The sequence below is a fragment of the Alexandromys fortis genome, unplaced genomic scaffold (assembly GCF_014885135.2).
Source record: "Alexandromys fortis isolate MF-2015 unplaced genomic scaffold, M_Fortis_MF-2015_v1.1 scaffold_82, whole genome shotgun sequence".
In the NCBI taxonomy this organism is placed as follows: Eukaryota; Metazoa; Chordata; class Mammalia; order Rodentia; family Cricetidae; genus Alexandromys; species Alexandromys fortis.
Window position 1 is genome coordinate 3,741,293 of NW_026067963.1, and position 15,925 is coordinate 3,757,217.

General features: G+C 44.8%; 1 long non-coding RNA gene and 1 pseudogene across 1 annotated transcript; one reads left to right on the top strand and one right to left on the bottom strand.

Moving 5' to 3' along the window:
* Positions 1 to 2,722: 2,722 nt before the first annotated feature.
* LOC126508366 (serine/threonine-protein kinase RIO1-like) lies at positions 2,723 to 6,677 on the bottom strand (annotated as a pseudogene).
* Positions 6,678 to 8,174: 1,497 nt separating this feature from the next.
* On the top strand, positions 8,175 to 15,596 carry LOC126508379 (uncharacterized). The gene is made up of 4 exons (XR_007593796.1): positions 8,175 to 8,741; positions 13,676 to 13,800; positions 14,454 to 14,519; positions 14,932 to 15,596. It is a non-coding gene; the product is annotated as an uncharacterized lncRNA (long non-coding RNA).
* The last annotated feature ends 329 nt before the right edge of the window (positions 15,597 to 15,925 follow it).

Genomic DNA, 15,925 nt, shown 5'->3' on the forward strand with positions numbered 1-15,925 from the left:
CCACTACACAGAGAACACAGCCAAAGCCAAAGGCGTAGTTATCAACGCCTTTGATTCTTACAAAGAAAACTGAGTAAAAGGGAACTAACAGTTTAACTCAAAAATTAGAACACAGGGGTTGGGGAGATGGCTCAGTGATTAAGAACACTTGCTGCTTCCTCACAGGTCTAAGGTTTGGTTCCCAGCTACCCTTAACTCCGGGGCATCCGATGCCATCTTCCAAACTCAGGGGCATCGGGTACACGTGTGGTGTGTATACATACACACCAGCAAAGCATATATATGGAACAGAAGAATACAGCTAAGCAAAAACAATTTAATTAGAAAACAACAAAATAGAAGGAAGAGAAACAAATGCAAGTAATCTAAAGGAATTTCTTACAACTCCATTAATCTGAGGGCAGAGCCTTGCCCTCTCCATATGGCCTTCTGGTAGGATTATTGTCAAAAGTCCTTTGACCCTCGGTCAGAGCTGAGTGTATTCTAACAAAGCTGCATGTTGCTCTACACTAGATGCTCAGCCAGTGCCTTCTGCTGCTTGATGTCTTTTCCCTTTAGATGTGTTATTGAGCATCTTTACCGTCATGTGTGAGGTCAGTTCAGTTTTGTCTAGAGCCCTTTATTTCTCTCTGTGTGTACTGTGCACACACACACTCACTCACTCACTCACTCATCCAAGTAGGTGCACGTGGCCACCAAAGATCAATCATGGTCAATCATGTCAGGTGTCTTCCACAGTCACTTCTTGATCTTGATTTCCTTCAGCCTCACTGAACCCAAGGATTGCCATTTCAGCTAGACAAACAAGGTCTCAGGATCTCCCTAGCTCTTGTAATCCCAGGCACTGAGATTACACCCCTGAGTTTTGTTTTTGTAAGTTTTGTTTCTGTAAGTACTGGGCATTTGAATTTAGGTCTTCATATATACATAGCAAATACTATATCCATTGAGCCATCTCCGTGGTCTAGCCCATCATCTTTTAACTAGAGGAGACTTCAGTCATTATGATAGACATTCTCACTTAAATTCTTGATTTGAGGAAGAGCCTAGTTCATGCCCACTGACTTGCTAATTAGGGTAACTAAGAATCAGAGTCTTAATTTCCCTGTTATACATGACGCTGCAGTAGTCCAAGCTGGACCCGAGAGATCTAGGGCATTCCTTCCATCATTTTGTTTGGTTTGGTTGAAGTATCTTTCATTGTAGCCCAGATTGTCGACAACTCCAGGAGCTCCTGGTAGTTCTCCTTCCTCAGCCTTCCTAGTCTGGGATTACAGACAGGAGCCTCCACTCCTGCCAGACCCTCTGTGTCTTTAGGATGCTCCCAAGGAGGTTTTTGTGCTTCCCTGGAGGTACTGGCATCCTAGTGTGCATGAAGGACTGGGCTGCGAGGGTCTGGCCTGCCTAGAAGTAGCAGCTCCATCCACAGACTTGGAGAAGCAGAGTGGAAGCAGGCGGGGCCTGCTCTTTGTGCCCCAGCTACTGCACCACTTCCTAAACAAACTTCTTATCAGCCTAACACCATTGCCAAATCTCAATTTGGAAGAGGAAAATACTCCAAAATTTTATATAGTATTTCCTAGAGTGATAAACACAGGATTTCCTGCATCCGAATTGATGCCAACAAATGGTATGTTTCTCCAAATCTGGTCCAGCAACAGGTTTTGGGGCCCTGTGCCTTAGGCAAAGAGAAGCTCGCCAATGGAAATCTGCAGCCAATCAAGGGTTTACTCCCAGCTCCCCTGGAGCTGGTCATAGCTCTGTGTTTACATCTTCTTATCCCACTCTGAGAACACAGCCTCAAAGTTTGGGAGTTGCTCCTCTCTTCTGAGAACTCAAGCAGGCACACAACCAAGTGAGGGATAAAAACAAAAAATTGGGATGGGCTGCCTTTGGCTCCTTGATTTCAGGACGACTAGGAAGGGAGGCGTCTGGAAAGTTGACTCTGAGCTTCTCGAGGCTTCTGGTAGGAAAGAGTAAACTTTCAACTCGACAGGAAGGAACTGTGCCCTGCCAAAGGCGGGCCAGGAATCCCCCCTTCGCAGACATAACTCTGCTCACACCAGGATGATCTAGAAGTCAAAACAGAAACAGTTCCGGCCCCACTTCCCATTCCTAATAACGTGCTGGTGATGTACTAGGTGAGTGAAGCCGTCCCCGCCCCCAGACTTCAGTCACCCTTTGTTCTAAAATCTTCTGAGGTGACTTGCTTCCGGGAGCATGTGGCTTCTTAATTCCCAGTCGACATCCTTGGCCCGAAACCAATTTACACCTTAGTCATCACAGTCATTGACCAGGGTCATAGTGACCACCCCAGTTTGGCACAGAACCAAAGCCAGACAGGGTGTAATCAAAATTGGACGGAAATGAGTCTTTTGTGTCGTGTTATGGACAAGAAAATGGCAAAGTAAAAACCTGTCTCCGTCTTCAGAGTGAGCACCAGGAGGCTCTTCCTCCAGCATAGTCTCAGGTGCAGCCAAAGGCAAAAGAAAGCTGAGCACCTTGCATTATAACTGTATCTTTGTAGTCAGGAAATACAGACCCACAGGGCAGGTAAACGTTGGTCATTTACTTCGTTGGTCACTTGGATTCTATTTAGAGTCCAGGGAAATGTGTCTGTTTGACACATTGCCAAGCTTTACTGAATTTATGAAAAAGAATTCATTAAAACATAACCCTATAAATTCCTACAATTGGCACTTGAGAGGAAATTCCCTTTAGAATAATAACATTAGCTCCCATTTATGAAGACCAGGCATCGTTATAAGCATTTCTCATATAAAAATCTATTAAGAACCCAAGGAGATGTTTTTGCTTAAATACGCGAGCAAATGAAGGCTTGAAAAAAGGAAGACATTTAATAATTGTCACACAGAATCCAACCAAGAACTGATGAAAAACTCCATGCTTTTAACAAACACTTAATGAGAAAACAAAACACACACACACACCTACACACAGCACACATGCACACTCTGCCATTTTTCCAGCATTTTTGTTTTCTGTGTTGACGCTGCTATTCCCTTCGAGTGTAACAAAGCTAAAGAGGAGAGGCTACAGCGAGTTCTCTGGGACAAAAGCCACCCTGTGCTTTGTACATGACAATGCTCTAGCAAGGGACAGGACAGCCATGGGACAGTCACAGACTCTGGGTCAGAGGGTCTGCAAAGGTCCTCGTGTCCGCAGATGGCTTTAGCTTCTGGGTGTCCATCTCTGCTTCTCCTGAGAGCTATCTAGATGTCCTGCAGATCGAGGGTAGACACGTGATGCCTCTGGCTGGTAGTGGTAGGGAACACCAGGGCCAGCCCGGAAGGCATTATTATCTGACGACTTCTTTCGTTGTTGCCACATAGACGCCAAGAGCTTCCCAGTTCTGGTTTTCTTTCTGAAACACAGTCTTCAGTTCTCCCAGCAGCTCTGAAAACCAAAATGAAACCGAGTTCTTTCCTGGAAAGAGCCTAGCTGATGGAGACCCCTAACCTGAGGCTCTGTGGGAAGAAACCAGACACGTGAAGCGCCCAGCCTTCACCTCTCATTAAGCACAAAGGGCTTGGTTTGAGCCAAGGATTTTTCTAATTAAGGGAAAATTTGAAATGTCACTAACCCAGTTAAAATCCTTGTGTCTCAAGCTGGGATTGGCCAACCCAGTTCCTAAACCTTTAATTCTTGTCTTCTTCATTTTGCAAAGGAGAAGGCAATTCTTAAGTCCCTTTCATGGTGAGACAATTTGTGCTCCATCAAGAGAAAGTACTGGAAATCAGTGTCACTTCAGTTCACTCCTGTTAACATGCTCTTCTTTCTTCTTTTTTTTTTTTAAAGAAGTAATTTTGTTCTATTCACTGCTACCTCCCAGTACCTAAAATACTTAAATGTTTGATGATCAAATGAACATGACAAATGGCTGAACAAGAAATGGCTGATGAACTGAGGTCTAGCAAGAAAAGGCATGTAAAAGACGAAGTGGGATCATATGACAAGAACAGAGCCGCTGTAAACAGCAACATCACGGCCACATGACTTCTCTTATGAGTAGAACTCGAGGCTAGAGGCCACAGTTTGGTAATCAGTTGATTTCAGACATGTCTTTGGCATGTACAAAGAAAACAAATAACCCCAAGTCTGTTCAAATGCCTTTATGCTCACTTTTATAAGGCCGTGGATGGTCATCACATTTAAATATTTACGATGCTTCTGAAAAACTTTGCAGGAGAAAATATATGAAAAATAAAATGTACAAAGTTCTTTATTAAAATAGTACTTTAATCTATTAGAAGCAGAGCCAGTGGCTAGATCCCGATATTATGGGCTTTTGAGGCAATCACACGGCCACACTGCAGTCGTCCCCAGAGGAAGAGATGGGAGAGACTCGGGTGCAGTCAAGAAGCCATCCTCCAGCTACAGCTTCTACCTGGGGCTTAGAAAGTAGGAATGCCCACAACACGGCTCTTTGTTCTTTTTGCTTTTCTTGGCCTTGGCTGGTTTTTTTCTTTACTTTTTTTTTTCACATGTTGAGGGATTTTCCTTTTCTTCTTCTCTCTCTGGGCTTCCTTGACCATCTTTTTTCTTTCCCTTTTATCAACATCGGGTCAGCATTGTGTTTTTTTTGCACTGGGCATTATCTTCCCTGCTCAGAGCACTGGGAACTTCTAACATCTTCTGAATCCAAACAAGTCTTTTCCTTAACTTCACTTTCTAGGAGTGCAGGGACCTTCTGGACTCCTGACAAATCTTTTTTCAATCCCGTGTCAGTCTGCTAGAGAATATTATCTTGTTGAGTATTCAAAGCCGTGTCTTCTTCCTTCATCCTCATCATTATTCCCACATCTCTCTCATACTTTTTCACTTCATTCAAGGTTCTGGGGATATATGCTTGCTTGAATACCTCTTCATCCACATGACCTTGGCTAGTCTTTTCTTCCTGGTCCTTTGGGATGCTGTTTCCATGGCCATTTCAAGATAAGCATCCATGTTCCCAAGGATGATGGAAGGATCTGTGACAAACTCGAAGAGCTCCGGAGCAGTCGCCACAGCAACAGCATATATATTTGAAAAAGAAACCATTGACATTCGCACAGTCTTTTCTCCAATGCGTGTGGGTGATGATGCTCCACAGACTGGGGGAACATCAGTGATGCACACATCTCCACCACGGTACAGCATGTTGAGTTCACTGAGATCCGCACGGACAAGTCTAGCGTCCTGATACATTTTCCTCATGTACTGAATGACCTGCAGGTACAACTCCTGTGCCTCCCATCCTGACAAATGGACGTTTTTCAAAAGTGGTACAGGCGTGTCATCTTTGCCAATGAAGCCCATGAGAAGAACATGACTTCTTAGCTTGATTGGTTTTGGACACGGTATGTGTGCTGTTGTTAGCCTGGATAAATTCCTCATTTCCTTCTCTGCCCACATCTTCACCCATTTTTCTAGGGTTTCCTTCACAATAGCCATGAGGAAATCTAAATTCTTCAGTTACGTGGCTATTCACTTCAATGGTCTTTTCTAAATAAAGCATGTGTACGTTTACACACACACACACACACACACACACACACACACTCCAATCATGTATTTTTCTTATCTCTTCTGGGCCAAGATTCAACTTTACATTCTCGGGGCACATATTAGGACCTGGAACTCGTGGAATCTGAAAAACATTCATTAAGTACTTAATGATACACCAGTCATGCTAAGTGATGGGAGTTTAAAAATGTATCTGCTATAATCCTCGTTTTTGAAGCCCTCAGTCTTTGGAGGGAGAATCAAGCAGTTTTAAGGGCTGCGCTGGAGACAGCTTTAGGAGTGCGGAGGTGGGAAATGAGTAATTTTGCCTGAGGGAACTGGGGAAGCCTTGAAGACAAGGTGAGCTTGAGACAATGTGTGGGAGGTTACTAGACTAAGAGGGAAATTCTGGCTCAAAGGAATGATACACTCTAAAATCCAGGGGCGGCAACCAAAGCATGGAATCATGGGCTTTGCTGGGGAGAAACTCAGTGGGTCTTATGTGTCTTCTTGGATAACAAGCAAGGTGGGGCAAACTCCTCTGCTGGGCACACCGAGGCCGGGGTTGTGGGTTCTAGTTTCCTAAGACTCTCTGAGCATCTCTGAAACAAGAGGACGATCCCTACAAACCAGAACCTCCCACCCCATTCCTGTGTGTTCACAGAACAAGTGGGGAGCCTAGGTGAGAGCTAGTTCCCCCACATCTTTTTCCAGGCCCAGCTTTCCTCTCTGGAGAGCTGAGTTGAAACCAGAGAGGGAAAGGGAAAAAGGAGTTTAAGCTAATTCCTCACACCAGCTTGGAGAAGGTTTATTGTCATCTTTACACAGAGGTCATTCCGCCCAAGCCGTACCCTGATGGTGCCCTTACACCTTTCTGTGTGGCCTCTCCAGTATCTGTGTGTTTTGGCTGACAATTGCTGGCCTTCCTATTTATAGACTGTTCCTTGTGTTATTCACTTACAGGGTTTCTGTGGCCCAGTGTTCTGTCAGGTCCCAGCTGCTCTGTAGTATGTAGCAGCCATTAACACCACAGATGCTTTTTTTACAGTCTTCATCCTACAGCCTAGCTCAGCGCTCTTTGGTGAGTTTAAAACTGTTAGCTTCAGACACATATATCTGGGAGAGGGGAGGTGAGAATGCTTGCTGTGTCAAAGATCTTTCAAAATTAATACAAATAAATAAAAGTCCCCTATTAGCCAAATGATAAAATACTCATTTTTGCCTTTTCAAGATTCAGAAGAGTGAAGAACTATTGGGAAGAAAGTATTTTCTGATTGATCTAAACCATGCCAATGTTTACTCTTTCATAAAAGCAAACTTGTGGGGGCAGAGGGAAGAGTGGAGGCCCCCCCCCATTGCTTTCTTATAGCCCATTTTAAGATGACCAAAGACTGTTATCCAAATACTGAACTTCCGCTTCCAGACAGAATTTTTAGCATCCTCTGTAACCACTGGCTAGGGCATCTCCCTATTCCGTAATAATCTGCTCTGCCCCTTTGACAGTTTTAGCAAATAATAGCTTCCTGGAGCTCTATTCACATCCCATAGAACTCATTCCTTTCACAGCCTGCAGTTCAGTGGCTTTGAGCATGCTCACCAACCGTGGCTCTCCAGCGGCACAGTCACCCAGCGCTTGGTTCTCGGGAAGCTCATTTACTAGACGGAGCATCTATCACCACAAGATGAGGCGGCAATGGCGTTAGCTCATAACCTAAGGAAGAATCTGTGTTAGTCAGAGGAACATGGCCCATGAAGTATTTCACATTAAAAGCTAAGCTTTAGTAAGAGGCTTTCTAGTTTGTGTCGTCTTAAATCCTTGAATATTACGAAAGAACACTGTGGTTTTCAGGGACACACAGGGACTGTGACACAGCGCATTCCTGCCACTGTTTGCCAGTACTAATATTGTATCTTCCGTCTCTGTAGGACAGTTCGTTTCTTATTCTAGTGATAACTAGAATAAGAGGGACACACTCTGGGTTCAGCAAAGGGGTCGGAGAGAACTGAGACACAGCTACTTTTCTTACAAAGCCCATGACCAGGTGAAGACAAGCCTGGACACCTTTGGCCAATCACTCATGCCAGGAATGTATCTGAAAGTAGCCCTTCAGGGGAAGGGCACAGGACCACCAGGTAGGGACAACAGGAGCTATCCGAAGAAGTGGTATTTGACATGTCTTGACCAATGAGTAAGATTTTGATGTAAGTTACACAGAATGTATACTGTAGAATTTCACAGGAAGGAAAGTATTTGAACCTATAAACCAAGAAGGAAAAAGCCCTAAGTAGTTCAGATTTAAATTTCTTCAATGCTTCTTATAACCATATTTTTTTTTTGGCAACTTAACTGAGTGTTTAAAGATAGTTTTCTTCTTTCTAAAATGGACAAAATACATGCCATCAAATGTTATAAAGACTAACTGGTAATATGTTAATAGATGGTCTTGAGAGTGTCTAACACGGTGCTCAGCAGAAAGCTGGACTCAAAGGATTTGTCTGCCGTGTGGGGATCTAAGGGAAGAAGGTGGAGGTTGGATCCATGGGGCAGAGGCTCTTGATGTGGTCAGGAGGCTGGGATTTTGTTCACAATGTAAGTGGAAGCACAATGTCACCAGAGCTGTGCACGGATGGGAGCACACAAGCTGGCTCCGTGCTCGCAGTCATGGGGGCATCTTGTGAATCTGAGATGAGACAGAACATAAAAAATTAAATAAGGAGTCTCTGCAAAAGGCTTTATGCCAGCCGGCTAGCCAGAGTGTCTACCAACTCCTTACATTTGGAAGACAAAAGGCAAGACGGTAAGTCTATGTCCTTGCAGCTGAGAGAACAGTAATGCCACTAGCCAGGAAGACAGAGTTAGAAGGACAAGAGCGCACCCCGGGATCTTGCCGTATCTTGGAGACACCTGCATGAAGTTGTCAAGCAGACAGAAATGAAGATTGTAGTGTACAAGAGAGGTCCAGGCTGGAGACTCTGCCAAGTCAACTGCCAAGAATGAAGGGTGACAAGATTTCCACAGGAGAGTTGATTGGCCGTGAAGAAGAGAAACAAAAATGTGACCAGTGCGGCGTGTCTAACAAGGCTTGAAACACGGAGATCCATCCGAGTGTGTCAAGGACTGCTGAGACTTCAATTGCTGCGAGCGGGGGGGAAGGAGGGCTGCTGAGGAAAAGGCCACAGGGAGCCTTTTACTAAACCAACAACACAGCTGTGAGTCTCTGATAGTTCCGATACAGGTACTTGAAACGCGCCCGCTGCCAGGTCTTTCGTGGGACTTGACAGTGAAGGACTGAAAGCCAAGCGTTGTTAACAAGAAAAGGGGCTCTCAGATGCTTCTCGTGACTGGGCTGGTTATTCCAACTTCCAACTGCTTTCTGAGCCGGTTTTTATTTTACATTATTTATTCATTCATTCACTCATTCATTTATCATGTGTTCTTTGTACGTGTGTACGTGTGTGTGGGGGGGGTGAGCCCTGCGCACATGTGAAAGTCAGGGGATGACCTGCAGGGAGTCAGTTTTCTTCTACCACGTGGGTCCCAGGAATTGAACTTGGGTCTTCAGGATTGCTGGCAAGTGCCTTTACCCACTGAGCTTCCTCTGCCTCCTCCTGTGTCATTTTAAAACAAATCTTTCATGCGAGAAGGATTAATATCCTTTTCACGTCCAGGATAAGGTAAGTCTAGAGGAGAGATTTGAAATAGTGTTATGATCCATCATAGAAACGCCTTTTCACAGCCAGGAACACAAAAGCAACAATCGATCTCCACCCTAGATATATAGAAATTAATAAGAAAAAAGAGAAAAGAAACATATTTTAGTTGCTCATGAATAATGCAAACATGAGCACCATTTTTATAAACTATATGACAAATTAGAGTAAACAGAATCTATATATAAATTGATTTACAAATGTAATAGCTTTCTTGCTTCCCTTAAGCAATATGCTTTTTAAAAGAATCTCATGTGCCCTGGGGAGTTACATAGGCGTATATATAACAAAGCATGCCTGGTGAGATCTGCAGTTTCGCTCAAATTAATCACTACTTGCCAACATTAAGGGAAAACGGTAATTTGTAGGGCTACAGTGAATACAAAATTTTTAAATTATGTTGTGTCCTAAGGGGAAATTAGCCACATAAAAATGTATTTTCAATAAAATAGATGGGAAAGTACAGGATCCTGGTCCTTAGTAATTTTAACAAGGGAACGATATTTTTTTTGTTATCACTTTCATTATTAGCTTGCACGAGGATGCTTATCAGAGCCAGTCGTGGTCCTAAGAAATTGAAAGGAGGAAAATAATGTTCAAATCAGACCTCCATGATTACATGCCCAGTTCTTTAGAGTTCTCTCGGTTCTGTATCACGCCGCCCGCAAATGAAGTTCCTTGCGTAGAATGAATAAGAACTTAAAGCAGACAGATTCCGAAGCCTTTGCATGATAGGGATCTGTAGAGTAGGTTGGATGGGGAGATGAGCTACAGTGGTTTTGTTGAGAAGGTTCAAGTGAGGGCCCGCTCTCTGTAAGGGGTTTCTTCTCTCTGGCTACAGCATCTTTAAAAACATTTCTCTGAGCAGCTGTAGATCATGGAGAGCGGCAAGCCCAGCCAGCAGTCCCATGATCACAGCAAGCTCCGTGGTTTCTGTGGGAACCCCTTCCCGACAAGCCTCACTTCGTTCTATGAACAGCAGCTCACAAGCTCTTGGGTTAAGCCTGCGTCTACTCACACATGTCCACGCCTTACGGTCGCTAACAGTCTCCTTCCCTAAATGAATCCCACTGTCTGACTTTTTAGTGCCCCATTAAGGGCGGCTGTGTCTTAATGGTAAAACAAACAAAAATCCACACCTCATCACGTGGACAGGGGTAGCCTCAAATGTCTATTCACTGACAGCTCCTCCATGTTCTCTTTTTCGGTCTTTACTTTTGTATTCGCAAATATTAATTGCATTGTGGACCACCAAGGCATTTCCATACATGGATATAATAATGTATTATGACCACCTTTCTTGTTCTCAGTTCTCATGATCTCCTTTCTCTTCCCAACTGATCCCTCTTTGTCTTCTTTATTTTAAGTGACTCAGTGAGTTTTATCAGGGTGGCTTTCCAGGACTATGAACACCTTCCCAGTCTCTTCACTTCTGAATTGAATTCCTCTTCCTTACCAGGGAGGGGTGGGGCCTCAGCCCCCACCCCCACCCTTGCCTTGGTCTGAATGGTCCACCTCTCATTGTGGCTTCATCCGTTTCCTTAGTAACACGGAATGTTTTGAATCTCCCACCAGCTCTCTAGCCCTCTTCCCTGTCAGTATTTGACTGAAGGTCCTCACCCTGCAACAGTCTAACTGGGAGATGGAGCCCCACCGGTTACTTCAACCGAGAGCTTTTATCACTGAGGAATTGTTAACTTGTAAAACATTCATCTGGCAGCGAGAAGGCAAAAGAACCCTCAGGTCAGATCCGTCACAGTGGTTCCTATAGGAAACCGCGCCACCTTTTCTGCCAAGGGAACACAAGAGGAGGGAGGCTTGCGCTGTTAAAGTCAGAACTTGGAAAGAACCCAAACTCCAGTTTCAGAAGGAAAGGACAGGTGACAGAATTAGAGTGGCCAAACGGGGAACCTGGCTCTGTGGATACTTTTGTAATGCTGGTCCCCACAGCTGCACCTCGTGTGCTGGTGAACGGTGAGCTCATGGCTGCGAAGACGGTTCTGTAGTTCGGGGCACTTGCAGGTCTTGCAGAGGACCTGGGTTCAGTTTCCAGCACCTACATTAGGTGCCTCGCAACGACCTGAAACGCCAGTTCTGGGGGGGGGGGGGGGGGGGGGGAGGGAAGGGTGAGCGGAATCTGATACCCTCTTCTGGCCTCTAGAGGCACCTGCACAAATATGGCTTGTACACACACACACACACACACACACACCTAACATACTATGCTGTGGCAGGCTCTTACTATTTTCTTTCTTTAGCTTCCATTGCAAGAGCCTAAGGAGCAACCAACTGACACACGAGAAACCCGGTCTACGAGCCCAGCTCCAGCATCAGAAAACAATCATGGAAAGTGAATTTGGAGCAATAGATAAAAATTGGCCCCAACCCCATAGCCTCAAAGAATACTCAGAAACCTATTTCCTGAGCCCAGGAGTCTCTCTGGAGCCCCAGACTCATTTAACTAGGCCTCTGCTGGAATAGTTATTTGGATGCCCCGCTTTGACATCAAATGCAAGACACTCTAAGTTGCGCTCATCTTTCTCCTCCCCATCCCTAGCCCTACCCCCTTCTTCACTCTTTTCTCCAGATGAGAGAAGGGCACCTCTGCATGTGGATGAAGCCCTCCAGTGTCACCCTGTCTGAACACCCTTGCCCCTTTACATGAAGTCAGCCATCAGCCTTTCTGTACCCATCTCTCCTTACTGGAGTAAGGCATGGTTTTCTACTTACTCTCCCCATCTCTTGTCTTTACTCTTTGCTGTATCCCAGGCTCTAATTTTCTGCAGTGATTCCATGTGCAGACAACATCTTTCTAAAAGATGTTGCTTGCCTCCCAACTTCTGAAAGTCCATTGCTGGCATTCCCTAAGCTTTGAAATCACATTTTCTTTGGCATACGTAGATCTTCAGTCTTAATTCTTACCTCCAATTCTGCCCCATCCCCTTTCCCCATGCAGCCTGAACTCGGTGCCCAGAGCGTGCTAACACCGCTTAGCTTCACCACTTCACGTAATCTCCCTCTCCTCTAGATAGCCACATCTCATTTCCGTTCTGGATTAATCTTCCTACTTCCTGTCTCTAGCCCTTTATCTCCCAACCCCTTTCTGTCCTTCAAGACCGAGCAAGTTTTGACTCCCAGGAACATTCTGTCTCCATCCTTCGCCACCCTCCTCCCACTCCAGACTGTTAATTCCTCACTTACAAGACTCCAGATCCATTTGTGGTGGACATTGGGGTGATGTTGCTGAGGGGGAAAGGGTAGGGGACCTAGAGCCAAACTGTCCATGAGTCCTAGACATTTTACTGTCTGTGAGACCAGCCCACCCCTCACTTCCACATATGCGAAACTAGCCTTACAACACTGTGATGGCTTCCTGACATGGTACCATGGTGACTAAATAATACATGCGAATAAATCTCACGACTGGATTTCACTCGCTGCTTTCAGAGCACCTTCCTCGCTTCTCTCCCTGGCTCTTGGTGAATGTTGACTATGCCACCCCAGAGCACAGACGGACAGTTTTTTAGAACAACACTGCCTTTCTGTTCCTCCACTCTCAGATCTGTTCATTGGGGAAGAGCCAGGACCCGACGAACACTGAAGTTGCCCTTATTCCATAATTCTTTAGAGATAGATTTGAGCCTTGTGTTTTCTTAGGCATGAGGGATGCCTCCCCCCGCCCACCCCCAACCCATTTCCTCCAGGAGAAAGAATGAATGCTTTGCCAGCCCTGGGATGGGGATGTTTTGTCTTGGAGTGGTGTTCAAGTCAGTTTAGTGGGAACTCCATTAACGTTTTCATGGGAAGGATGGAATTGGCCAGCACCCTACTTCTGCCTTCCAGCTTTGCTAGACTTCTGGCTGGGCCCATGGAGAAGAATTCAGTGATGCATGAATTGAAGCAGCCCAGCTTCTTCCCTGTGGGCCAGTCAGCAGTAGCCCGGGCTACACCTTAAGATGAGTGTTCTTCCTACACATGTATTTCTATTTTTGAACCCAAGTTCCAATGGGAGCATAAAACGTGCTACTCCAAAGGAGATGACCCCCTGCTAACTCTTTCTACCACACACAGAGAGAAAAGGAGCCAGCGCAAGTGAATAGAACATCTCCAGAGAGACTTCTGACCACCATGCATGAAGCCCTCCAACCATCACTCTTGAGATAGCCATATCTAGGGACGGTGTGTGTGCAGAAGGAAGACACCGTGCGGATTTCGCTTTTCTTTTCTTTCCACCAGACCTACTGTTGACTTTTCACAGATTTCCCAGCAGAAAAACGAGGGTGGATGATAGCATAGGAGAAGAATGTTCCACTGTGGCCAGTTCATGCTCCTCCAGAGAGTGACTTGCATGCACGTGCAAGGGCGGCTGGGAGTCCCAGTTGGCTCGTGAAGCCAGTGGGAAGGCTTTGTTATTCCCTGGGAGCTAGGGTGCAATGACCTCCATCTTTCTTTCCTCTAGGAGGATATAGCTCACACTGGCTCATGTCCTGTTACACGCTGTCACCTCAGATGGCCTCGCAGCTGAACCACTAAGCAAGTTAGCAACAGCCCTGGCTACACAGTGTCTTACTGGCTCCACCGCCCGTAAGTATATCAAGTCTCTGGCTGTTCTCCACAGTGAGGGAAGCTAGGGAAAGGGTAGTAGAGGTAATGTTTTTTTTTTTTTAACATGATATTTAGCACCATTTTGTAAAGGAAAAAGCAAGTGGGCCTAAATTTGGGGCAAGGGAGCTGAAATATTGATGACCTACAGGGGAACTTTCTTCCCAAGCAATTACAGGATTGACCTATGACTCATGGTCCCTGAGAGGGCTTGTGTATTCAACTTGCAAACTCACAAAACCCAACAGTGTGTAAGAACTCAGCACGTATTTATTGTCACGCTTGTTTCTTGTCTCACGAGTATCTGCTGTTTATACCTAAGATACTGCAACCAGTTCGTGAGCTTGCTTTTTAATGCCTCCAGATTGCTGTGCCCCATGCCTGGCTTATGGCAGGTATGGTGGTTTGAATGAGAATGATTCCCAGAGGCACAATTTAATAACTGGTCCCCAGTTGGTGAAACTGTTTGGGCAGGATAAGGAAGTATTGTTGGTATTGGCTCTATCGACACAGCGTAGTTCTATAGAATCCTGTAAGAGTTGCCTTGTGGGAGGAGGTGTGCCAATGGGGGTGGGCTTTGAGCTTTCAAAGGACTGGCACCATCCCCAGTGTCTCTCTTTGCCTCTTACTTTCAGATCAAAATGTGAGCTCCCACAGCCACGTCTTTGGTCTGTCATCATGGACTCCAACCCCTTGAAACTGTAAGCCAGTTACACACCTTCTTTTATAAGTTGTCTTGGTCATGGTGTTTTATCACAACTATAAATAAGTAATAAAGACAGAGGGGAAAGCAGAAAGATAGTAAGCTATTATTATAGAAGCCTGCTCTGGACTATCAGTGAGAGATATCTGATCTACTTCTAAGTTAGAGAGAGACACAATTTCAGAAATGAAGGGGAATTTATGTTATTTAATTAATATAAAGAAGTAAAGATACATGTACTTAGTTGGCCTTTGAATATAGTTTTGTTGAAATGTATTTGGTGTATTTATTCCTAATTCTAAATATTTTTTGACTAGAGTTGTGAGAAGCCATTTCTTAAAAAATAGTGAATTAGATAAGGCTATTTCACACTTTTCATTTTTAACAAGTGAAAATTTGTTGAATTGAAGTTGTTCAGAAGCCCGTTCTGTAAAATGGAGCCAACGGGACAGCTTCAGTGAAGGTCACAGGACTCTCCCGGCTGTTGTGCCCATAACATCACATCCCTAGAGGTGCCCTGGTGATAACGGTTGAAATAAGCAAAAACCAAGAAGCCATCATCATCAGTTACCACGGAGTTTTAAATCGCAACTACGGTGAAATATTGCTGTACATCAATCAGCATAGCTAAAGTCAAGAACGAGAAACCCAAAACTGCTGGTCCTGGTAAGGACCGGCAGACACCTGAATGCCCAGGTGCTCATGAGGGAACAGGAAACAGTGTGGCCATTCTGAAAAATAGGGTGGCGGTGGTCAGAAACGCCAAACATGAGACTACTGTGTGTGACTCGCTGTGTGTGACTCACAACTGCAGTTTCGAGCATTCTCTCAGGGGATCGACAATTTATGTTCACACAGAGACTTAGGCCTAAATGTGCATATGAACCCCATATAACAGCTCCTAGGTGTCTTTCAACAGAAGAGTGGTTAGGCAAACTTTGGTACGTCCGTGTGACAGAATGTTATTCAGCCATATAAAGAGCCAGTCACTGGCGCATGGAAACAGTCTGGAGGACTCTATAGAATCATGCTGTGTCAATAAAACCAATGCCAAGAGGTCTTATCTGTGTTATGTTATTTGTTTAGCATTCTTTAAAGGACAAAAATTGTAGAAAAAGAAAAAAAAGATTTGCATTCCTGGGGACTGGGAGTGGGGGAGGGAAGTGGCTGTGGCTTTAAGAGAGAAAGCTGGGGGATTATTTTTGGTACCAAAAATATTTTTTATCTTCTGCATATTATTGGCACCATTGTCCTGGTTGTCATATTATACTGTCCTTTCACAAGGTCCTGCAGTTGGGGAAACATCTGTGTGAAGGGCACATGAAAATGCTAGCTAGTTCTTGCAGCTGCATGGAAATCCATGATTTTGAAATAATCTTTAATCATAAGATATTGCTGTCTCTA